The sequence below is a fragment of the Theropithecus gelada genome, chromosome 6, assembly GCF_003255815.1.
Source record: "Theropithecus gelada isolate Dixy chromosome 6, Tgel_1.0, whole genome shotgun sequence".
Lineage (NCBI taxonomy): Eukaryota > Metazoa > Chordata > Mammalia > Primates > Cercopithecidae > Theropithecus > Theropithecus gelada.
Window position 1 is genome coordinate 138,946,014 of NC_037673.1, and position 26,043 is coordinate 138,972,056.

Here is a 26,043-nt window from a genome sequence, read left to right on the forward strand (position 1 = left end):
GAAACCCCAAAAAAAAAAAAAAAAAAAAAAAAAAAAAAGAAAGAAAGAAAGTTCCAGCTTCTGTGTAATTCTAACATTGCATTTACCATGCCGGATTGACATGATCTATTTATTCATCTGTCTCATCTTTTGGTCTGTGAATTTCCTGAGGGCAGTATCCAGGTCTTTTTCTAACACAGTGCTCAGCTCAATAAACATTTGGAGAGTTTAACTGAATGGGCTGCATTTAATTGAACAGCATAATTTGGGAAAGGGCACCTGAAATTTGGGGACTTTTGATGGAGCAAGTTCACAAAATACAATCCTTTTGTACCACCTCCTTGGAACTCAATGATTTTAGAGAGAATGTTAGCTTTTTTAAGAAGGCAAGTTCACTTATAATGAACTGCTCCATAGTTCACTGACCTTCAGATAGTAGAAAGATTCTTACTTTTCCCAAAGAAGTATCAAGTTGTAGTTATAAAGCCAAGAGAAGTGAGGAAGAAAGGATGTCTGCCCCTTCGAGGTTCATCTGAAGTTACAGCAAAAGTGGGGCATAAATAACTAGTGGAATCTTGGACATTGTGCTGCGATTTGATACCTTCCAGCCCCTTGGCCTTGTGTCCTTTCCTTATCTCTCTTGGATGACATTGCCTGGCTCTTCCACCAGGGCTGCCACCTGCTGTCTTCAACTCCATGAATGTTGTGGTCTCGTTGGAAGGAAACACTCCCTCTTTAGGGTTGGCTCCTTCCAGGGACCAGTCTCCCTTTGCCTCCCCCAGGCATTCACACGGGACTGAGAGAGAGACAGAGGCAGAAGGGGCTTCTCTTCTAACTGCAGGAGGAGCAGGGCCGGGAGAGCAGAGGGCTGCGGGCCTGTGGCTCACCCAGCAGGGTTGATGAAGATAGCGCCAGGTAACCACAGGCTCCCACATCCAAACAGGGCCAGGCCTCAGCTCTAGCCCACTCCAGCTCCAAGGAAAACAGGCAGTTCTTTGGAAAAATTGTTTTCATTTATGCTGCTTCCTCTTTCCTATCATAACAGATTATAAGCATGTTCCCTGGAGGATCAAATAGTGCCTTTCAAGAAGTTAGGAAATAGCCATTGCTGAGTTGAGAGGATTAACTTGGTTCAACGTGGTAGTAGCAGTACGGGATAGATTAACTGGGAATTTGAAAGAACATTATGGAGGCTTCAGTAGCCCTTTATGATGCTTGTAAAATTCCAAGCATTTTGCAATAGAAACACTGCCTAGGTGTCACACACAATGAGTGAAGCGGCCCTTTCCTCATCTCTTCCACCACTGAGACCTGCTCCCAGCACACTCCCCGCCACACCATAGGTACTCAGCCAACAGTTGTTAAATGAAGACAAGAACAATGGGGCCGACCTCAGGTTCTGACAGTTTTCCAGAGTGGACAGAAAACGTCAATCTCAGCCATCCTTTGCTCACAGGCATTGGGTAATGACACATAGACCTGCTTGCCATTCTCCTTTGGCTTTTAGATCTAGTTCTTGCTTATCCAAAATTACTAATTCTCAACAGCTAACAAACAGCAATCCCAATAGCTTAACTCAGATCTAAGAAGGGTGTTTTTAAAAACTAGTCATCAAGAAATCCTTCTTACAGAGGAGGCAGAGCCCAGAGTAACTTGAAAATATCGCACAAATATTGAGAAAGAACATCTTGGGGGTTCAGTGGCCACAGCAGAAGAAGCTGGAGGATGTGATGATGTTAGAACGCCGGAGCCAGAGCAGCTTTCCAAACACTGAAAACCCGACTTGTCCTGTGGGCGGGAGCCAGGCTGCTGCAGGGGAGCCCGCAGCCAGAAGAGGGCGCTCCGAGCTCAGTGTGCTGGCGGCGCTGGTGAGATCAGAGGACCCTTGCAAAGAGAGACTGTTTACACTTCTGCTTTGTTTCTCCTGCGTGTTTTTGCGTTCTCTGCAGGAGTGAGGGAGGGTTTTCCTCACTCTGTGCCAAAGAATGATCTGAAAATATAATTAAACTGATGACTTCACATGTTAAATACCAAGTCCCAGGAATATAATTGTTTTTAAAATTTCTAATGGACTTCAATCTTTGATCTCCCTGAAATCTGTGAACAAATTTCCCACATCGTAACTCTTTTAACACATCTACGTGCGCCCTCAGGAACCAGTAGCTTCTTCCAATATTGACTCTAGCCATAGAAAATGGATGGTCAAACCGAGAAGAGCAGACGGTTACCTCTCTCAGAGTTATTTCTACCTGGTCCATCTTTATCAGGTTAATAAGAGCTACTATATATAAATATAGTCACCCACAACATCCTGATTGAAAAAAAAAAGCAATTATTCAGTTGGGATACTTTAAATCCTTGTTTTCCATTTACACGCCTCCTTGGAAATCTATCTTCTTCCCCACATTTTTCATTCCCAGTCCATAAGGGAAGAGCAGACAACTCCAAGAAGCCCTTCAAGGAAAACAGCATACTTATGTGTAGACCCCGTGACTGACAACTCCGCATTAAGAATTTGTCCTACAGAAGGACTCACACAAGTGCCCAAAGATCAATGCATGAGGTTCACTGCAGTGCTGTTTGTAATAGTGAAAATTTGGAAACAATGTTGCATCAGAATGGCGTGATAAAATAAGTTATAGGTCTAAGCAAATACCAGGCAGCTGTGAGAAAAAGAACACTAGACACACATGTACACATATGAGTGGGGAAAAGGAAGCCTTAGGACAATGTGTCTAGAATTTTCCCATAGCCTATTTAAAAAGTCATATATCTATGTATAGACACATAGACAGAAAACTGAAAAAATGATTACCTCTGGGGAGTGGGATGGGGTGGCTGAGGAGGAACTCACATTTTATTTTGTTACTGCAGGTATTGTTTATTTTTATTTTTATTTTTACTTTTTGGAGGACAGAGGTTCGCTCTTGTTGCCCAGGCTGGAGTGCAATGGCACGATCTCGGCTCACTGCAACCTCCGCCTCCCAGGTTCAAGCGATTCTCCTGCCTCAGCCTCCTGAGTAGCTGGGATTATAGGCACGTGCCAGCATGCCCGGCTAATTTTGTATTTTTAATAGAGATGGGGTTTCACCATGTTGGCCAGGCTGGTCTTGAACTCCTGACTTCAGGTGATCTGCCTGCCTTGGCCTCCCAAAGTGCTGGAATTATAAGCATGAGCCTCCTCGCCCAGCCCTCCTGCAGGTATTTTCTAATGTAAAGGAAGAAACAACTTTTCGAGAGGGCAAGGATGCCATCCACTGAATCTTTCCCTTCGGCCCCCAACCTTGCTAAGTTCCCTCCCGCTGGAGAATCCTGCCCATCCACTTAGGCCCCTCCTGCTCCTGCCCTGTTCTCTGCTTCTCTGCACAGCCGAGCTTTCTGAAGGATGTCAGTACCTCCCAACACCTCTCAGGCATCCCCAGCCCTCTGCAGTCCCCCATCTAGCCCACCCCTCCACCCAAACGACCTTGGAAAAGCTTGCCCATGGTCTCCTCCCACACCTAGGTTGCAGTGGCCTGAGGCCGTGTGGTCAGTTGTGGCTGTTGTTCTTTTTTGTCTTGACTTTTACTGATTCAGAGATTCCTGCTATCTGGATTCCCTTTAACCCCCAGGAGACCTGGTCCACTGCACTCACCCAGCAGCTGAGTGTCTGCCCAAGACTGGGTCTCTACCACGTTCTCTGCTGGACTCTCAGCCCAGTGGGCAGCAGAACTTTCCAACCCACTCTGGACAATTCTCGCCCCTCTGGTTTCAGTGATAATGCTGGTATCCGGGTCTTCTTTCTCTTTCTCTTGCTTAGTGTCCTGCCGTGGCTTCTCTGCCTTTCACCACCTTTTGGAGTGTGGCGTCCTCAGGGGCCTGACCTAGGTGGTTCTGTCTTAAATGTGTATACGCTCTCTGGGAGTGCTGGTCTGCCTCAGATTCTACTCACGACTCCCAAATCCTGCCCTGTGCCTCCACCCTGGTCTTTGCATTCAAAGCTCCCATCACCCCCAAGAAACCTTCCAGGACATTCTGCAGATACAGCCACGGTGGACATCTTGCATTCTCCTTCTTCCATTACCTCTGCTTAATTAATGACAGTACAGAGGTTACAAAATAGCCCAAGCTACTTAATATACCTTAGTCATATTCCCTTTCCCTCACTCCTACAGGCATCTCCAAATGATTCTACCTAAATAGTTCTTACATTTTCCTTCCCTTCTATCAGTGTCTTGGTAAGGCCAGCAAATTCTCAAGCCTTATCCATGGCAATTGCTTCTAGTTTTTCTCTCTGTAGCTTATTCCCTTTACCTCATTCACAACATTGCCATCGTTGGCTTCCCATTCACACATCTGATCATGCCTTGCCCCGATCACATTTCCTGTTATTTCTCACTGCCTAACGGCCAAAGTCCAAACTTCTTAGCATGGCATTCAAGGCTCTTGACTATCTGATTGCAACTTTTTTTTCATTCAATCAACAATCTAAGCACCCAGGATGTGTCATGCCTTGGAGATACCTTTGTGAATAAGAGAGTTGTGGCTCATGCCCTTATGGGACCACATTGTAGTGGGTCTTCACAGGCAACAGACACGCACACACACACACACACACACACACACACACACGAGTTGAAGGACAAAGAAAGAAAAATTGTCAGTTGTGTTTTGGAGGATATTTCCTTTGGTATCAATGAACTGAGATGGGAAAATAGAGTAAGATCGACTAGGAAGACTCCTTGAAGAGGGGACATTTAAGCTGAGATCCGAAGGAAGAGAAAGTGTCGGCTGTGAAGAGTCGCCCTCCTGGTACCTGTGTGCGTGGTGCTCTGAGGATGCTTCTGCCGTGATCGTGAACTCTTCCAGGGAAGAACTGCCAGGTCACTTGAGTCCCCAGTGCCTGGCATGTGGTAGGCTCAATAATTGTGAGATGAAAAGCTGGATGGATAGTCAAGCGGAAGCATGCATTCTGATATGAGCTGGGTATAATGTCTTTGGGGAACAATTGTATAACCAACAATGCCGAAGCCTTGCATTTGCTGGTGTTGGCGTGTGTTATGGGAAGAATGTCTGAAATGAGCTCTTGTCAGGTTTTCTATCACTTTGATTCCATGGTCACCATCCTTATTATTGTGAAACAGGCATGCATTGTTTATAAATAAAAGATAATAATTCTTTTTTGTATTTTTCTTTGATAAACAGTGCTTCATCAGATCTTGCGTCAGTTTTTTTTTTTTTTTTCCTTTTTGACAGGGTCTCACTCTGTCACCAGGCTGGAGTGCAGTGGCACGACCTCGGCTTACTGCAACCTCCGCCTCCCAGGTTCAAGCAATTCTCCTGCCTCAGCCTCCCGAGTAGCTGGGATTACAGGTGCATGCCACCATGCCCAGCTAATTTTTGTATTTTTAGTAGAGATGGATTTTCACCATGTTGGCCAGGCTAGTCTCAATCCCTTGACCGCATGATCCACCCACCTCGGCCTCCCAAAGTGCTAGGATTACAGGTGTGAGCCACTGTGCCCAGCCTTTGCGTCAGTTTTAAGGGAGAACTTTGAAGCGGAACGATGAGAGGCGGTGTCAGCAGTGGTCAAGTGCCCAGCCCAGGCAGTTACATCATTGAGTTCAAATGCTGCCCAACAGCAGATCTCAGGAAACCACTCAGCCTTCATGGCTTTATCTATAAAGTGTGAATAACAAAATCTTTCAGAGAGTTGCTGGCGGGAGGATTCAGTGACACATGTGAGGAGTTAGGGTTAGGGTTAGGGTTAGGGTTCCAGGGCCTGGAACACAGAGAGAGCTCAAAGCTGAGGGGTGCCTTTGTTGTGGGAGTGACGTTTCTCAGCCTGGCCCATCCAAATGTCTCCAAATGCTTCCGAGACAGTCACGGCCAAAGATGACAGGGAATGTGCCCTTTGGTCTGTTTCTCTAGTCAAAGGGGAGAAATTCTCTTGCCCAGAAGCTCTTTGACTCCAGAGCAGGCCTCTGAAAGTGGCCACTGCCGCAGCAACACTAATGGGACCACATCCCCGGTCTTGTGGGCCCTGCGTCGGGCCATTTCACTGCTGAGCTGACCGGTCCATAAACAGGCTGTGGGTAGCGTCACGTGTTTTCTCACACAACATGACTGTGGTTTCTCTTAGTTTGTCTCTTATCTGGGCTTTTTCCCGAGGCCTCAACTGTGTGGCAGCTGAAAACCATCTTCACGCTCATCCGGGGTGAGAATTAAACAGTCCAGTTAGTAAAGCTCTGTCCTTCAGCTCCTCTGTCTTTGGCCACCCTCCCTGCGGCATCTGACTTTAGGAGGAGTTGGAGCCGCTCAGCCTAGAAGGGAAGAGCTGGCCCCCGGCACAGGGTCTCCAGCATGGAGCCCTCAGCCTGCCCTGTGGCTGCCCACTCTTTGGCCTTCATGACTCAAGTTGGGGCCGCTGGTCTCTCTTGGCTGGGTCAGGGCCCAGGGCGGCTCCTTGGCTGGCCAGCTCTTGTTGGCTGTGGGTTTCTCCTTCCCTGCCCAGGAGGTCTGCCCCCGCTCTGCTGCAGGGTCACCCCACCATGGCCTCTGGCTCTCATCTGAGCATCTATATCACGCAGGAGCAGCAGAAATCTGGAGTGTAATGCACACCCACTCGCCCTCTGATCACACCCATTCAGCCTCTCAACTCTGTAGGCCTCCCCATGCTGCAGGGCTGCCCTGCCTTCCGTGTTCTCCTCAGCTCATCAGCAAGTTTCTAATGCCAAAGACACACACTCCATATCTCCTTTTCCAACCCCATCTTCAGGCCCATACCCCAGTGGCAGACAGGCATCCCCTACCATGGTGAAAGAAATCCCATAGTCTGTCTGCCAGGCCTAGCCCCTGCTATGTTACAATGGAGTGAAAGCCATTTTGCAAATCTTTCCACAAATCTTGGTGGTTGAGCCAACTGTCTTCTTTATTCTGTGTTCCTCCTTCCTTCTCTGGCTCCAGGCAACAGGCTTCCTGGCCCAGGCTCTGAGAAGAGAGGCTCCAAATGGAACATGGTTTAAAGGCAGGATATGTGGTAAGAGGGGGAAAATGCCTTGCTTCATATCTCCAAAATATTATCCGTCATACACCATTCCTCTTGCAGGCTTGCCATAGCTAACAGAACCCTTGTCCTTCAAGGTACTTTTCTTTGCTCCACTCTTATATTCATTCAACAAATACTATCGAGCACCTGCGATGTGCAGGCACTGCGCTGGACGCCAGATCAACAGCTGCCTCACAAACATGATGCAGATGTTCTCATCTCCACCTGAAAAGATGCTCAAGCCCATTTGCCACCAGGGACATGCCAATCAAAAGCACAATATCACTTCACACCCACTAAGCTGGCTTTCATCAAAAAGGCACCCAATAACAAGTGTTGGTGAGGATATGGGGAAATTGGAACCCTCATACATTGCTGGTGGGAATGTAAAATGGTGCAGCCACTTTGGAAAACAGTCCCTCAAGTGTTTAAGCACAGTGTTACCATATGACCCAACTATCCAGCACCTAACTATGCAACTAAGAGAAATGAAAACATATTCATGCAAAAACGAGTACATTAATGTTCATAGCAGAATTACTCATAAAGTCAAAAATGGAAAGCAACAAATGATGAATGGATAAGCAAAAGGTAGCATATCTATGCAAAATATTCAACCATAAAAAGAAATGCAGTACTGATACATGCTACAGTATGGATGAACCTTGAACACATATTAAGTTTAAAAAGCCAGTCACAAAAGACCACATATTGGCCAGGTGCAGTGGCTCACGCCTGTAGTCCCAGCACTTTGGACTGGGGCAGGTGGATCATGGGGTCAGGAGATCAAGACCATCCTGGCTAACACGATGAAACCCCGTCTCTACTAAAAATACAAAAAATTAGCCGGGTGTGGTGGTGGGAGCCTGTAGTCCCAGCTACTAGGGAGGCTGAAGCAGGAGAATGGCATGAACCTGGGAGGCAGAGCTTGCAGTGAGCCGAGATTGCACCACTGCACTCCAGCCTGCGTGACAGAGTGAGACTCCATCTCAAAAAAACAAAACAAAACAGGAAAAACCGAAAAAAACCCACATATTGTACAATTCCATTTATGTGAAATGTCTGGAATAAGCAAGTATCTAGAGACAGAACGTAGATTAGTGGTGCCTGGGGCTGAGAGAGGGGGAAGCGGGGAATGACGGCTGATCCGTATGTGTCCTGAGATTAGATAGTGGCAATAGTTGTGACACTGTGAATATATGAAAAGCCATTGAACTGTATACTTTGAATGGATGAATTGTATAATTGTTAATTATATCTCAAGCTGTTAAAAATGTTCTCACCTTGTTCGCTAATTGTGTCTCTTTTTTCCCAGCTTCTAAGATCTCTTGGAACAAATGTGAATTCAACTTTCTGTAATTTTGGGACTTTCTCTAACATGCTTATTACAGTTCAGTATTAGGTGGACGCCAATTCAATGATATTTGAATGGTCATTTTCCATTAGAAGATAAGCTTCAAGAGGGGAAGGATTTTTGTTGATTTTGTCACTATTATACCCACCATGCTTAATACAAGGCTTGACACACAGTCGAGTCTCAATAAATATTTGTTGAATGAATGGATGCCTATGTGAGCTTACTTTGTAAATGGACACAAAAGCCCAGTGATGACTGCTGGTCATTCATTCATTCATTCCGCACATATTTTCTGCAGCCTCCTCTATGTATGGAGTATGTGAATGAAACAGACATCTCTCTGTCCTGGGGGAGCTTAGAACAAAGGAAACCTGTAGGTAGCAGTTTTCATACTTTGATTAAATACTGAAAATAAATAGATCTGACATCCAGTAAAGGTTGTGTGTATTAAAATTGCATTTTTTTTTTTTTTTTTTTTTTTGAGACAGCATCTCACTCCCTCACCAGGCTGGAGTGCAGTGGCACAATCTCAGCTCATTTTAACCTCGGCCCCCTGCGCTCAAGCAATCCCACCTCAGCCTCCCAAGCAGCTGGAATCACGGGCACGTGCCGCTAGGCCCAGATAAATTTTCTTGTATTTGTAAAGATGGAATCTTGCCATGTTGCCCAGGCTGGTCTGGAACTCCTTGGCTCAAACAATCCATCTGCCTCAGCCTCCCAAAGTGCTAGGATTACAGGTGTGCACCACTGTGCCTGGCCTGCAAAATGTTTTAAAGTTCCTCTCAGCAGGGTTCTGAAAGAAAGTCAGGCTGAGTTGAGACAGCCATACAAAGAAAAAGATTCTGAAGGACAGAGGATGGGTGAGAAGAAGGTTAATCAGGGAAAAAAAAAAAAAAAAAGATAATGAGCTTTTCCAGCAGAAAGATTTTACCAGTTAGGAAGCCTTTCCAAGTTGTGATATTAATGTCTTGTTGAAGTAGAGTAGGGAGTAAAAGAAAAGGAGAAAGTGCCAAGTCCTAGCCTTCATCTCCAATGACAGGGAAGTCTTTGAGAAGATGGGAAAGTATGACTCAGTGGCTGGAAGGAGAGAGAACAAGCGTGTTTTAAAGAGATGGGGAAGATCTAATTTAAGTACAACTGCCTTCTTCACTATGGAAACTTATGGGAAAGATAGCCAAGAGGTCAAGACAGAGGGCAAGAAGATACTCCGTGATGACCCGAGTTGAGAAACCAAGAGAAGCCAGCTTGTAGATACACAGCCCACAGTGGAGGAGGGAGGTCTTGGGGTCAAAAATCAAAGCGAGGAAACTTGTCCAGTTGACTTTTTTCCACACAGACAACCTCTTCATTCCACCTCTGTCTTGTCCCAGATTTCCATCTTAACATGGAGGGATTCTAGAAAACCATTAGTGATTCGATGTGAACAGAGCTAGGAAGTGGTTAAGACATGAATAAGGCTTTCAAAGGAGGCAGGGTGAGGTTGAAGAGTTAAGACACTTGGAGAGATGAGAGGAGGCAAGGAAGATGTGGGAAGAAGAAAGTTCAGGGTCAGAGATGATACTTCCAAATCTGGCGCAAATTGCAAGTGGAGCTTGGGAAAAGAAAGAGATGGGTCCGAGAAAGAGCCTGTGCCGTGGAGTCTTATGAGCTAGGAAATCAATGACCAGAGCTGCTAGGGTCCTGCTGAAGGGATCACCTGGCCTCACAACCAGCACCCCTAAAGTCCAGGGAGAGTGAGCAGCTCCAAGTGAACCCAGGCACAGATGAGCCCTGCGGGAAGGAAGGAGGCAAGGTGTACTTTTTTCCTGCAGTTAGGTGCTCCATTGTGTTTTCTGTTTGCCAAGCTGGCTGCCCACCTAAAGGAACAAATGACAAAGGTGTCCCTCACCCCCCAGGTCAGGCAGGGCAGGGGTTTGGGCCCGGGAAGTTGCCAAGGACAGATCCAGGCTCTGCTGCTCCCTAGCACCGTGTCACTGGCTAGGGGCACGGACGCCACTGCTCTAAGCCCTGTATTCTCTGCAAATGTAGTGGTGATACAAAAGGGCTGTTGTGGGGACAAATGAGATCGTAGAGGCAAAGCTCCTAGCATGGTATGGCGCTTGTAGTGTTTTATCAAGCCTCAGATGCACATATTTTCAGTATTTGAACATCTCTAAAATCAAGCCATGCAGCATTCTTTTTCTTCATGGTACATGAAGTGATGGTCTAACTTCCAATTTACTATATCTTAGATCTGATAAAATATGGAAGTAGCCAACCAGTAAGTGGCAGTGGGGTGTTTTGTGATTGCTCTGCCTGTGTTTCATTCATGCTACCGTCGATGTCCAGGGATTTCCTCTTCTAAGATGGTTGAGTCTTTTTCCTGGTGGATGGGAGCCCGGGCTCTGGAGTCAGCCCAGCTGAGGACAAGTCTTGACTCCACTGCTAACAGCGGTAAGACACGGGCAAGGTGACGTCACCTCTCTGAACCTCAGTTTCCTCTTTTCTATAATGGAGATTACAGTATTACCTAAACTCATAGGGTTATTGAGGATAACATGAGGTAAAGTTATATAAGGTGCTTAGCACAGTGCTGCATTGTATACATGTTAATGAGGATGATAAAAACAAATTATTAAACGGTAACATTGAAAAAATAGTAACATTGTCTTATATAACAGTATTACATTTTATAAAAAATGTTATTTGTGCTGCAATCTCAGCTACTCTGGAGGCTGAGGTGGAGGATTGCTTGAGCCCAGGAGTTTGAGACCAGCCTGGGCAAAATAGCAAGACTTCATCTCAAAAAATGAAAAACAAAACTCACAAACTTTACTTTAGAAAAATATTCCTGAGATACCTTGGGAACCCCAAGACAACACAAGTGCCTTATCTCACCTCCAACTCCTCACCCCTGCCTCTCACCCACCCCCCTGCCCTTCCATCCTCCGTTCTGGGTGAGGCTTTCCATCTCCCCCTGCTCCGCTCCCCTCCTCAGGACTTTGGTCCCTTCTGGAAACATTACTTTAAAGCTGTTTACCTTGGAAAAAGGACTGGCTCACTCCTCCTTGGAAAAGGTCGCCACAGATTCTGGTTGGGATTTTCTCAAGCAATGAATGACCCAGGACCTCCCCCCAACAAGGCTTCTCTGTCTCTTCATCTTCCTGTCTCCTCTGCCACCCTGGCTCACTGCATCCCATTAGCTGCCTCTGTCCTCCCGGAATTCCGTCAACACTCAGTGACCTCAATATGTTCTCCTCAAAGCCTCTCATCTCTACCCAGTGAGTCCTGTCTATCAGAAAAGCTTCATGCTTGTAACATTAATAGCTCACACACTTGGAGCCTCCCCATATCTTCAGAAACCCATGGTCCTTCCCACTGAAGGTTCTACAGTGATCCTAAGAGGATTATGGATCACGCAGCTCTCCTCTTCAAGCACAACCAATAAGCTTTTCCTTTGGGGAGGCTGGAGAGGTCCACAGGTGGTTAAGCATTGCCTATTCTTTTCTCAATCCCCAGTCTTTCTCATCTCATCTGTACTCAAGATGGAGCTCATGACTTCCCCCCAGGTTGGCTCTCCAGCAAACCCTTCTTTGTCAAGGTGAGACCCCCCGCTCCTCCTTACAACCTGCCTTTGATAACTGGCCTGCTCCACCACCCAGGGTCAGGAAAACCCAGCCTTTTGTCTGCCACTTTTACTGCCAGTGGAATTCCAGCATAACACAAGCTACTCTGGAATGGCAACTGCTGAAAGTCTCAGACTTGAATGAAACATAACCAGTGCTCAACCTTAAGGTCTTATTATATTGGGGTTGAATCTATATCAGCATCATGGGCCCTGCAGATGCCCCTGGGGGAAGCTGTGAAATAGGACTTTTCACTGGTTTTATAACACAACAGGATGACTCTAATGGTCTAAGGAGCATGTCATACACACACACACACACACACACACACACACACACAAAATCCTAGCTTCTCAAAACTTGTTTCTGCTCCTTTAAATTTCTTAAAGACATAATACAATGTACTGGATAGGATGGGGTGTCAGATTTCATGAAATCCAGCAGCAGTATGGTGTCGTTGAGTCAGAGTCTAGAAAGCGGTGTGTTAGATGAGAATCCCAACATTTTCTTATTCATCAGTCTGTCCATTCACCAGTCTCTGTATCCTCTGACATGTTCCCCACAAAAAAAAAAAAAAAAAAAAGTGGCATTTCAGCCAGGATATGGAGGACAAAATGGCATATAAAGATGTCTACATTACAACAAGAGAAGCCAAACTCAAGCCAAGTAAAGAAATGGAGCAAAAGGCTCCATTTCTGGTCCAAGGACAAAACCTGTTTGTCCTTCCTGCTGAGATGCCACATCTTCCAGTTCATGCCTGTAATCCCAGTACTTTGGGAGGCCAAGGCAGGAGGATCACTTAAAGCCAGGATTTTGAGAGCAGCCTGGGCAACACAGCAACACTTTATCTCTAGATCTTTTTTTTTTTTTTTTTTTTTTTTTTTAATTAGCCAGGTGTGGTAGTGAGTGCCTATAGTCCCAGCTACTCAGGAGGCTGAGGTGGGAAGATCACTTGAGCCCAGAAGTTTGAGGCTGCAGTGAGCTGTGATAGTGCCACTGCACAATGAGGCCTTGTCTCAAAAAAACAAAAACAAAAACAGAAAAGAAACGAAGAAAGAAAGAGACAGAAAAAAAAAGAAAAAGAAAGAAAAACAGAAAAGAAGCTGGGCGTGGTGGCTCACGCCTGTAATCCCAGCACTTTGGGAGGCCAAGGCAGGCGAATCACAAGGTCAGGAGTTCGAGACCAGCCTGGTCAACATGGTGAAACCCCGTCTCTACTAAAAATACAAAAATTAGCCGGGCAAGGGTGGTGAGAGGCACCTTTAGTCCCAGCTACTCGGAAGGCTGAGGCAGGAGAATCGCTTGAATCTGGGGGACAGAGGTTGCAGTGAGCTGAGATCGTGCCACTGCACGCCAGCCTGGGCAACAGAGTGAGACTCGGTCTCAAGAAAAAAAAAAAAAAAAAAAAGAAAGAAAAACAGAAAAGAAATAGAGCAAGGAAAGATCACCAGCCTTTTAGTCCTTCCCAGGCTGATGGGGAGAGGAAAAGGGAAGATGACAGGAGCAGGCTGTCCTCCCACTACCAAATGTCCCACGTTAAAGATGTTGCAGGCCTTGGAGGGGCTCTGAAAAATCCATACTCTGGACTCTGTTCTTCCCAGGCTCCCTGGGGCTAGTTCCAGCCTCATCCACATGCTGTCTTGTTCATGCCCCTGAAAGGAATGGAGGAAGCGCCCTGGCTGGCCTGATGGTGACTGTCTTCCCTTTCTCAACCTTCCCATCCTGACTGTCCCCTCTGGCCTCACTCCCACTGACTTGGGATGCCACAACGGTCTTGCAGTCCAAGAGCCTTCCTGCCCGCCAGCCCACCTCTACTCACAAAGGCAGACCTGTCTGGAACTGAGCAGGCAGGCCCCCAGGGGAGGGCCTGGGCTCCACGCCACTCCCCTTCTTTAAGAAAAGGGACAGGTCCAGTCCAGTGAGGGAGGCAGAAGGAATTCCCCTTGTTAAATGTCTCCTCCCAGGCTCAGGCAGAGGCCGTGGTAGCTGGGTACAAGGACTGTTCTTTGCTTCAGGCACCTGGTCCAACAGGGCTATGTGACTGGGCACATCACCATCCAAATTAAATCAGATGCAATCAATTTGGATTCAACACACTGCCATCTAATCCTTTGCACAGTCAAAAACATTTAGTTTCCCTTCGAAAACTGTTACTTCTGTTTCCTAGGTAAAAGGTGTAGGAGAAAATGTGGTCGCTAAAGCTCCTACATTCGTGATGTTTATGTGACCATGACTTGTCACGTGACCTTGGGGAGGCTGCTCTTGTCTTCACTGTCCCATTCTCTTAATTGACACCCTCCCCTCCCCGAGTAAGGACTTATATACAAGGAACTCACCCAGACACAGTTAGGTAATAAAGGTGAAGTCATGGCTAAGGGCATGAGTTTTGAAGCGAAGCTTCCTGAACTTAAGTCCAGAAAGTCAATTCATCTCTCTGAGCTTCCTTTATAAAACAAGGCCAGTGATATACCTACCTCACATGTTTGTCAAAAGGATGCAACAAGATAGTGCAAGGGAAGCACTTAGCACATTGCCTCAAATAAATAAAATATGCATTCTAGCATCTAATAATTTTAGCTATTATTTTTGTTGTGATTATTCAGGATGAATGAGATAAGCTTCCTGTCCTTAAGAGAAGGTGAGAAGCTAAATCATAAATATCATGACCAGCTGTGACAAGTGCTGTGAAGGATGTGCCAGGGGCTGGGGGGATGGAGGGCTGAAGAGGAAGGGGTCAGGAGGACTTTCTGGAAGATGTGGCATCTCAGCAGGAAGGACAAACAGGTTTTACACATGTGAGCATGGAATAAAGGAATCACTTGAACAAAGGCCCAGGGGTGGGCAAGTAGAGGGCATCTTCTCCCAGTGTGCATGGCCGATGCCACTGAGCAGGGGGTTTGCAGGGACACACAGGGTGAGTGCAAGCCTGCTTGGAGTCAGATCATGGAGGACCTTGAATGATGCCATTCCAAAGCATTTAGACTTTGTTCTGCAAGCAAATGAAAGTGGCGCCAGTGGAGACTTCAGGGAAGGGAATTTGGAAATTCTTCTGGAAACTTGTTGGTTACTGGTACGGGGCTGGGCAGAGCAGAGGCCACGGGGCACAGTGTCCTCTATTTCCATCTCTGAAAAGCTCATCATTCCTCAAGTCTTCTTGACTAGACTACAAGCTAGTCGAGGACAGAAGCACGTGCTTCCTTCTCACCACTATGTCCCCAGCACAGTCCCTGGGGCTCAATAAATGGCTGTTGAATTGAAATAGACAAAAGATCCTAAACTTGGGCCATGAGAGTGGAAGGAAGAGGATGGCTCCAAAGACACTCGAAGAGAAGAATGAAGAGGATTCTTCAAAGGAGTAATCAGAGGTGACTCGGGCATAGAGGGGCTGGAAGGATGAATGGAGAGGCTGTGGGGCGTAGAGGGGCTGGAAGGATGACTGGAGAGGCTATTTACTGAGAGAATGGACGCAGCCAGGAGCAGCCTATCTGGCAGGACGACTGCTGTGCTCACTGTGGGGTGTGTCGCAGCTGAGGTGAACAGAGTCATCCATCTGCTGACTGGCAGGCAGTGGACATGGGCTCAGAACCCAGAATGTGAGGCAGGCAGAGGAGAAGCGGAGCAGATGGGAAAGATGGGATCTGCAAGGAAGAACAGAGGGGAGCCTGAAGGGTGAAGCAGACAGAGGCAGCCACCCTGGGGATCACTCCACACTCCCAGATCCCCAGTGCAGCTGGTTGCCACAGAGGAGCAACCCCAGGATCCTGGGGAGAAGAGGCACAGTCAGGAGGAGAGCCAAGAGGTACAGGATCACAGCCTTCAAGGGGGAAGTCAGGCTGGTTTGCATTGCCCGAAGCTACAAAGAGGTTAACCAGAGTGGAAACTGGGTTCCGGAGCCTCGGGATTGGTCTCCTGCCCCACAGCTTTGCTGTTCCCGTCACTTCTGCACACTGGCACTGAGGTCATGCTTCTCAAGGAAGATCCACATGCGCCAACCTTTGGCTCAGAAAACTTCCCTTGTTTCCTACTTCCCAGCTAGGAAGGCCAAAGTCCTTGGCCAAGCATTTAAGTGACCTCAAATCTGGTGTGAAAAGCCTCACTTCCCATCATGTCCTTCCACAATGCAGCAATCTGAGCTGCTCCCTCTCCCCTGTTGCACACCAAGAACTTCCATGCCTTCCTATGTTGGTTCTTGCTGTTCCCTCAGTTAGGAAGGACATTTTGCTCCATGTTCTGCTAATTAAAACTCTCCTCATCCTTCAAAGCCTATGTCAAATGCTACCTCCACTGCAAAGCCTTCCCTGGTCTCTCCAGTCTGGAGGGTCCTTCTTCAAGGACCCACGGTGTGGTGCTTTGCCTAGCCAGTACTTCATTCTTTCTGCAGCTGAGTTGTTGGCCCCTATCCACTCACACAAGACAGCATGAGAGCAGAGAACCTGTTTTACCTTTGCATCTCCCGTGGTATAGATTCTTACATGCAGAAGGCACTCAACCAACACCAGCAAAGCATATGAAGAAATCAGGATAAAAAACCCACAAAAACCTGACAGCAGTAGATGCTGGCAGTCCTACCACTTTCAATCATTTATTTGGAAATTACGATGTGCCTCACAGTTATTTGGACTTCAGGGGTTTTGCGCTGCAATTAATGTCTCGGCCCGATGTTGGGTTGCCTTACAATCACATGTGTTATCTGTGATCTCTAGGGCCATTTTGGTTCTGAGAGCACGCTATTACACATACACTAAGACGTTTCTGAGTATTTCCCATAGTTAGACAAAAATGGAAAAACTTGGCCCAACCGTCAGAAGCGCTTTCTCACATGTGCTGCCTATGACAGTGGTTTAGGGAAATCTCTACACAGTTCCACCAGGATCATAAACACATTTCCTGAGCTATGAATTAAGAGGAAAAAGTTTCTCAACATGCAACACAAACTCAAAAAGCAGCTGTTCATTTAACCATCTATCATCTTCTTCTGACCCTACGAACAGGCTCTGACAGTATTTAGATTACATGAACATACTGTTTTATTCCTCAATAGCTTGCCGTTTGTAAAGAAAACATATATTCAAGAATGTATTCAACATGGTTCAGGAGAACCTACTATGTATGTGTCAGTGGAGTGTCTGTGTTAACAAACGATGTCCAGTATACGAATCAGGTTAGTTCTTTCTTGGTCTGTATTTTAGGGATAAGACATCTTCTGTATTGTTATATAAAACTGAGAGCAATTTAGGATTGATCTAAACAGTCCTGCTTTTTTCTTTTTCTTTTGCCTGCTTTGTTTTTGCTTTAAGACAATTGTAAAACACAGCTGCTAAATAGAAAGGAAGGCTACATTCCTCTTGCAGCTGTGAGCAACAGAATTATTTAAATGTATTTCTAATCCAACAAACCTGGTTCTTGGTAAGGAAGAGAAAAAGAGCTAATTGTCTTTAACACTTAAGACTTTAACACTCCCCTCCTTCAAAAAATTAGGGTAAAGGGCAATATGGTCAGAGGGTATTTTGAGTGATTTCTAAATTCATTTTTCTTGGATCCTGCAGAGTAAGATGGGAGGGAGTTTTTGAAACCACTGGACTTGCGAGGAAACGCTTCTTCTAGCTTCATAACAATAGCAATGAACACGTTCTGCACATTTGTTTCATGCTGGGCAGAGTGCTCAGGAGAACTTTACCTGTTTTACCTGATTACATCCTCTGAGGTATGTGCCATTTACACCTGGGGAAACTGAGGCTCAGAAAAATGACCTTGTCTGTGGTCACATGGCTGGTAAGGGGTAGGAATGGAATTTAAACCCCATTGTCTAACTTCAGGACCCACATTTCAGCCACAACTGAGGTTTTTCCTAACCTAACCACATTGTGGTGGAATTGCACACAAAAACATACTTGAGAGGTGAGTAATGTCATCATTCCATTACATACAAGTTAAAAGACTATACAGTATGATACCATTTTGTTATGCACATGCATATATATGCATAAATAGGTAGATAAAGAGACAGACACAGACATAAATAGGAAGAAACCTGAAAAGACATAAATCAATATTACCGATATTTTAACAGTGATTACCACTGAATGATGAATAAATTTTAATCTTCTTAAAATTCCTGAAATTTTCTATTTCCTATAATGAGATCTATTACTTTAATTATTCAAAAATAATTTTGAAGTAACATATACTCATTAACTTGACAGTTTAATTAAACAAATAGATTTTGAGCATCCACTGAGTACCAGACACTGTATACTCAAAACAATAAAAAACTACACGAAAAAGACAGCAAATTACTCATATCCCTGCTCTGCTAACATTTTGGATGTTCTCCTTCAGGTCTTTTTCTGTACAGTTTTTTTGTTTTGTTTTTTGAGACAGAGTCTTGCTCTGTTGCCCAGGCTGGAATGCAGTGGCGCAATCTCAGCTCACTGCAACCTCCGCCTCCTGGGTTCAAGCCATTCTCCTGCCTCAGCCTCTCGAGTAGCTGGGATTACAGGCATGCACCACCATGTCCGGCTAATTTTTGTATTTTTAGTAGAGACGGGGTTTCACCCTGTTGGCCAGGCTGATCTCGAACTCCTGATCTCAGGTGATGCTCCTGCCTTGGCCTCCCAACATGCTGGGATTACAGGTGTGAGCCACCACGCTCTGCCTTCTATGCAGTTTTTAAAGTAACTGGCAACCAAGGCAGATAGTCAAGCCTGGTTTATAGTTAGGAGTTCGACCACCTTCCGGATGTGACACTCTACTTCTATCATGTTTCGCATCACTTCTCTCTAAGCCTCAATTCCATCATCAGTGAAATGGTTAAGAGGGGGACCTACCTCATCAGTGATTAAGTGAGTTAATATAAATAAAGTGCCTTGAAGCAAACAACTGATAATAGCTATTATTATTATTATTCTGTGCAGAATCTCTGCATTGTGGTACTGTTGTTTTCCATCTCCTTTCTTCTGAAGAGCAGTAACACAATAGTGTTTTTCTTGGAGAGCACAGACAACTGTTCAGGTTATTCAGGCATCTAAAGTCACCTTTGAGTTTAGAAGGTGAGTGGCATCACTCAGTCAAGGCAAATTCTATCAGAGTTGAGAATTTGGGCTTTTTCTCATCTTTTATTCTTAGTTGTTCCAAAAATTCCCCAGGAATAGTGGAGTTGGCCCATTTGGCCTCCTATCTCAGCCAACGATACAAAGAACAGAGATAGCTACCATGGTATAAAGAGAGAGGAGTGTTTGCACACCATTCAGAAAGTCAAAGAGGCAGATGTTGGACAAAGATCTTACTTGTGTTTGGAAACGTAATAAATATGACGAGTTACAAGCAGTAGGCTATCTAAACTCTATTGCTTATACAGTTCTATATCTTCAGGCCTTGGTGTTCTATTCTGCTTGATGATTGTGGGATATGGTTCTATGAGCTCTTTAGAAGGAAGATATTTGGTATCAAGCTAATTTCTGGAAGAGCGAGCCTGATTCTATTGTGGTCTTGCTCCACTCCAGCCTCAGCCACCATTATCTCTTTTCTGTATGACTCAGTAGCCCCCTAAATCATGTCTCTGCCTTCCCTCCACCCCTCTTAGGGTCAGTAGGGTCAGTTCTCCACTCAGGCGTCTACCTTCTTTATAGGAGAATATCAATCTTCAGCGAGGGTCTTAAAATGTCAATCCTTGCCTGACCCCTGCTATATCCAACATGCCCAGTGACTTTCCGCTGCACTCAGAACAAAGCCCCAAACTCTTTACATGGCTCCAGGGCCCTGCATGAGGTCTTTGCATGCCTCCCCAGCCTCATTTTGACTACTTTCCCCCAGAACCCTGGCCTCTGTGACATTTTAGCACACACCAAGCTCATGCCCACCACAGGTCCTCCCACCTGTTCTCCCTCCCTGATGAACAGTCCTTACCCTGCTTCATGCGTGCCTGGTGCCCCTTGTTCTACTGGCCACCACCTCTATGTCACCTGCTCAGAGAGGCTCCCCTCCCCTCCCAATGTATAACAGCTTCCCCTGTCCTGGTGCCTTGTTTGTTCTCTTTGGAGAAGACTTCTTATCAAACTCCCCGTTGACTTGGTTTATTTCTTTGTTGGCCTACCTTTTCGTGTGTGATGCTCTATGTGTCAGCCACTCCTCTGCCCCATCAGAATGTCAGTGGCTCGAGAGCATGGATCGTATCTGCCCTTATATTGTATCTCCCCTCCAGGGAGGGCCCACATTGGGCTAGCTGCTCCATAAATATGAAAGGAAGGGAGGTAGGTAGGGAGGGAGAAAGTCCCTGGAGAGGGGGACACCTTTCCAAGACAGCCCCATTTCCTATGAATGTAGGTGGTATCCCTGCTCAGCCCTAGCGTTACTGTGCGAGTTAAAAATAAAACCTTTGGGTGGAGTGAGAAGCCTTTAAAGAGGCTGGGGGAGAGATAATGAGAAACATGAGCCAGCCAACGCAGGTCCAGCAGGATGTGGGACTGGCCAGGAAGCAATGGGATCTTGGCTCCGGAAAAACACTGACTTTGGGGCTGCAATAGTCTGACCAATGCACGACTCCTGATTAGTCACCAGAAGCCTCTCTCTGGATCTGCCGTGTATGAAAAGACTTTAAAGTAGCCAATTCAGGATATGCTTCCATCCTAGAGCAAGACATGGCTGGAGGTTTCTAAAGAGATATTCTTTACAATTCCTAGAACAAGGGACTCCACACCCCTCCTCTGCCTGCCATGGGTCAGAAGAAGAGGGAGAGGCCTGGAGGGAACGAGAGGCCATAAGGCCTTCCTTGGCTCACCCTCCCTCTGACCTCCCCCAGGGCCCATCCAGCGTGGGAGCCGAACCTCCCACCACAGTAGGGCTGCAGCCAGAGATCCCAAGGTGAAGCCGCCCTCCAAAGGCTTGGCTCGGTTCAGGGGCGGTGTGAGGTGGGGAGGGTCAGGTCAATGGGTCGTTAGAAACAACTCGGTCATTGCCTTGGAAACGCTCCCCCCTGCGCCGCATGCATCTGGATCCACCCTGAACCAGCTGTGTATTAAACCCTCAGACCTCAGTGGGAGGTGGGGAAGCCTTAGGGAGGGTCAGAGTGGGACAGGAAGAGGTCCACCTTCTGTATAGGAGAAAATCAATCTTCAGGCCTTAATGAGAGGCCTAACAACCCAGGGGAACAGCAAGCAAAAATCCATATTCTGGCCTCCCTTGGTGAAAAGATGGACTGAGTGGAGTGTGGGGGCTGCCAGCATCCCCTCCTACAGACTGCGACCTGGACCCCTTCCCAGAATCCATCTCTCTGTGCTGGCGCGGAAGCCAAGTGATGTGCTCATGGTCACCTGGTGCAAGGGAATATTCTCAGACCTTGAAAACATTGATCACCACTGAGTTTTTCCATATCCACAGCTCTGAGGCAGTCAGGAGGACCACAAAGGAAGGGGAAGAGAATTAACAAGAATCAAAAGAGACAGCTATGCTAGGAGCTTTACATGCCACCTTGAATTTAACCTCCACCACCATCCTCTGAGACAGGAGCTCTTATAGAGAAGGCAACTAAAATGTAAAGAGGACCTGTTCCCCACCCAAGGTAACCCAACAAGGGAAGGTGGAGCATCAGGCAGCCAAAATGCAAAACGGCTGTGCAATTTACCACCTATACTAGCCTGTCCTTTTATCTCTGCAGTCAATGTCCAAATGATTTGAACTCAAAGCCCACTGCCAAGGAACACTGAGCAGAATTTTCAAAAAGTGCGTGTATTGAGGAACCGAACACCCCCTGGCTGGTTGGGAATCCCAAAGCCTTTTTGTGCGTTGAGCAAAAGGAATCTATTGAAGTCAATTCTTCTTTAATCATTTGTTGGGAACATCTACAGCTTAAAACTGCTGAACAAGTAACCTGTGTCTGCCCTGGGCTTAACCTCTTTAACGGGGCTATTTCTTTCTTGGCTAGTTCTAGGCTCCTGACACGAGGATTTTAAGTGCTTAAAAGGCACAGGATAATAATCTTCCCCTGGAACAAAAGGCTGATAGAGGAACAGCAGGGAAACAGGTGACCTCCATGTCCTAGTACCATTTTTTGAGTTCAAGTACATTCTCATGAACGCTTCCAAAAAACCTTTGCTGGAAAATTTGCCAGCAGCAACAATCTGCTTGTTGAGCAAATACTAGGTGCTGTGCATTGTGTGCTAAAACATCTGAGGCACTCTACATGGATTCTCTCACCACATTCTTACACCAACCCTATGAGATAGGAACAAGTTACACTGATGCAGTGCGGGCATATACGATAGACTTTAGATGTATTAACTCACATCTTCCTGTCAACAACCCTAGGACAGAACTGCTGCTATTATCTCTATTTTATGGAATCAAAGAGGTTGTGTAACTTGTCCAGGGTCACGCAGCTATTGAATGTCAGATCCAGAATTCACACTCAGACAGTCCCACTCCAGGGTTCACGCTCTTGACCACCATGCTACCCTACCAGAGTGCCACAGGCTGTGGCTCTGAAATAGGGAAAGGTTAATGAGAGATAGGTCAGAACTGTCAGAAGAATTCCTGTCTTCTTCTGTGTGAGCTCACTTTCCAAGAAGCTTAGGGCTCTGCTTCACACGCCTTCAGCTAAGACATCCCAGGACCAGCCTGGGAGAATGGCAGTGAGCTTTGTGTGGCCAACTGAGTGAAGATTTAATCCTTGGAAAGAAACTCTCATTTGAAAGAAACCATTCTGAAGTCACCCTGCATCTCTGCCATTTAGAAAGATCCCCATTTTTACAAAAAAACAAAAAACAAAAAAACAAAACCATCAAGGCTCAAGGAGGAATGTTTTGCTCCTATAACAAATACCACCTTATCACCAAAGGCAATGCAGTCAACTGCAAAAAGCCTGGACTGGCCCAGGCAGCAGCTCTCTTCTCTGGGCTGCTGAATTTGCTTGTGTAGACTCCAGGGAGCGACTCTGGAGCATTCATTCTCAACTTTCCTTTAGTTGCTGTTTCTTAATTCTGATAGATATTCTAAGGAAGGATAAGAAGAGTCTCGTTTCCTAGAAGCTCTTTATGTCCTTAAAGGTATTGGTGCAGCACTTTGTACACATTGGTTAATCAATGCAAACTGCTTCCACTATTCCCATCAGACTGATGGGGAAGGCAGAGATGAGCTACATTGTCTGTCTCCATGGGTGCAAGGGCTGGAACATGCTGGATCCATGTCTCCCTTCTGGGTGCCTGACATCACTTGTTTGTCTTTGATGCCCATCAGCCAAAAGAAGTTATTCATCTCTAAGCATGAATAATACCAGTAGGGTGGATTTTTCCAGGCTTCCGAAGTGAGTCCTCTGAAGAGATGACACTAAGCCGACTAAGCCAGAGCAGCTGACACATAGCATAGGGTCCTGGGAACTGCAGAGGCCAGCCCACCTGAGTTAGGGTGAGAGGCTCTTGATGCAAAAGTCTCAGCCTTACTTTCCAGGCCCCTTTCCAGAGCTATAAGGGGCGACAGAGGGTAGAAGGTCCTATTGCTGTCCTGGATCTTCGCTTTAACACTCCCAACATTTAGTGATTCACTCAGTCATTCATTAGACTGATATTTGAGCACCTACTCTGTGGCATGGCTCTGTCCTATTCACTGGGAATATAGCAGGGAACAAAACAGACAAGGTCTTGTTCCTGCCCTCATGAGGCTTATATTCTAAGGGGGAGAATGGGTAATAGAAAGTTTTTTTAAAAAATTGACAAGATAATTACGAATTGGGGTAAGCGGCATGAAGGAAAAAGAAGTCAGAGGGGAGAAACAGGGAAGACTTTTGGAGGAACTGACAAGAGAGGCAGGGCCTGAAGGACGGAAAGAGGCCTGCTACCTGAAGAACTGGGTGGAAAGCATCCCAGGCAGATGAAACAGCAGTCGCAAAGTCTGAGAGTCAGGAAAGGGCCCAGAACAGCAGAGAAACAGACAGGAGGCCAGGGGCTGGATGGGTGGGGAGATGTGGGATGGGTGGGAGTCAGATGGATCTTGCCCCCCAAGAGGCCTCCTGTCTACTTTCTCACCTTCCTGAAAATCACCACTCTCCCTTATAGTGTGCTTCAGGAACGCATCCTTGCTAAGCCAAATCCAGTCCCTCTGCTCAAATGGAAGAGAAGGGAATTCTTTTTGTGGCAGATGGGGTATGTGGTAAAGGCATGGCATTTGGTTTTATATGCAGACTTTTTTACATACGGATCGTGCCAACAACAGCTGAGAAGCTCCCCAGCGATGGATGTGTTTGCCTCGGAATGGAGTCATTCAGGCACCTGCAAGGCTGCGAACACCATGCTGGGACTCTCCCTCACCTGCAGCCCCAGTCCTATCTTGCTGCTTCTTGGTGACATCATGAAAAAGGCAAATTGGGCTTCAGGTCCTCTGCACTCCTCCTTTCAGCTCCCTCTGCCCCTTTTTGGGCTTGTCTCCACCCATTCTCTCCCCTGGTGCTCTCAGGGGGTCTGCCTGGACTAATCTCTGCCATTCGCCAAGTCTCTGATGAATAAGTCACCTTCTGAATGCACGCCTGCTCCTGCAACTTCAGGCAAAGTACAGGCAGGCAAAGCAGAGGCTAGATTTACAAGACCTTTCTGTGTCCTCCAAATAATGCCAAAGAAGGGGCTGCCTAGTCCACTGCAGTCTGAGCCTGGCCCAGCTGCCCAGCTTACTAATTAGCTGTACTGACAGGAGAGTCCCTATTCAGACCCTTCCCAATGGAGCCATTGCAAATGCCTAGAGCACACTCTGTTGAGGAAGGACTATGGCTGAAACACTTTGAGGAGTGGCCTGGAACTTCACTCCCTAATGGCCATGCAGCCAACCTTGGGGGTGTGAGCTCAGAAAACCTGACGTCTCTCTCCAGGGCTGACCCACTGCTGAACCTTGCCATCTGCCTCTCTAGCCCATCGGTACCTTTGTTGAAATGAGAGAACGCCCTACTTCGGATCACTTTCTCCCCTGGCTTTCTAGGGCTCACAGCTTAAGGAACTAAATCCTCAGCATGGCTGCACAGTCTGACCCCGCCTGCTTCCTGGGTTCTGGCTTGCCCCTTTGTTCCTGCACTCAGCCACACTGGCCTTCCTCCCGCTCCTTGGTGATGCCAGGCTTCCTCATGCCAGGCAACTTTTGTGCATGCTCCTTTCCCTGCCACCTGAAACACTCTGCCCCCACCAGTTGAAACCTGCCGATCCATCAGACCTCAACCCAAGCCTCACCTCCTCATGGAAGCTTTCCCGGACCCCCTGTTGGGGTCAAGCTGCCCTGCCATGTGGTTTTTCAGGACCACCTGGTAGAATCGCTGCTTGATTGATGTGTGTACCCCCATTTAGCCTCTAACTTTCATGAAGGTGGGGGCTCTTGGCCTCAGGCACTGCTGTAGCCCAGTGTCTCGCATGCCCTCTGGCACACACGAGGCATCCATGCTGAGCTGAATGAACCTGACATGGCCCTCAGTAGGCCCATCCCAATCCCCTGTCCCTCTCCTCTTTTCCTCCAGCCTCCCTTCTTTTATTTTCTTTACATTTGCTTCCTTCCTTCCTCTTCACTCTTTCTGTTCATTTCTTCTTCCCTCTTGGGCCTTGGGCCTACTTATTGTTCCCAATTTGCCAAACCTTTGCATAATGTGTAGGCCTTCAACCAGATCACCCCAGAGCCATGGGCCTAGTGGGGGAACCTAGGAGTCTGGCTTCCTACAGGGTTAGTCTGTTATGGTTGCCATAACAAGCACCATAGGCTGGGTAAGTGAAACAACAGAAACTAGAAACTTATTCTCTCACAGTGCTGGAGGCTGGAAGTCCAAGATCAGGGTGTCAGTGGGGTTGGTTCCTTCTGAGGCTATGAAAGAAGGATTTGTTCCAGGCCTCTCTCCTTGGCTAGTAGATAGCCATCTTCTTCCTATGTCCACTCACTTTGTCTTCTCTCTATGCATGTCTCTGTATGCAAGTTCCCCCTTCTTATAAGGGCACCAGTTATAGTAGAGCAGGACCCACCCTAATGATTTCATTTTAACTTGATTTTCTCTGTAAAGACCCTATCTCCAAAATAAGGTTGCATTCTCAGGCACTGGGGATGGGGGGTGAATTTCATCTTAT

The 26,043-nt window shown here is 46.7% G+C and overlaps 1 protein-coding gene across 13 annotated transcripts in view; it reads right to left on the reverse strand.

Moving 5' to 3' along the window:
• Positions 1-26,043, reverse strand: part of FGF1 (fibroblast growth factor 1) — a 106,924-nt gene that overhangs the window by 62,953 nt on the left and 17,928 nt on the right. The window lies entirely within an intron of this gene.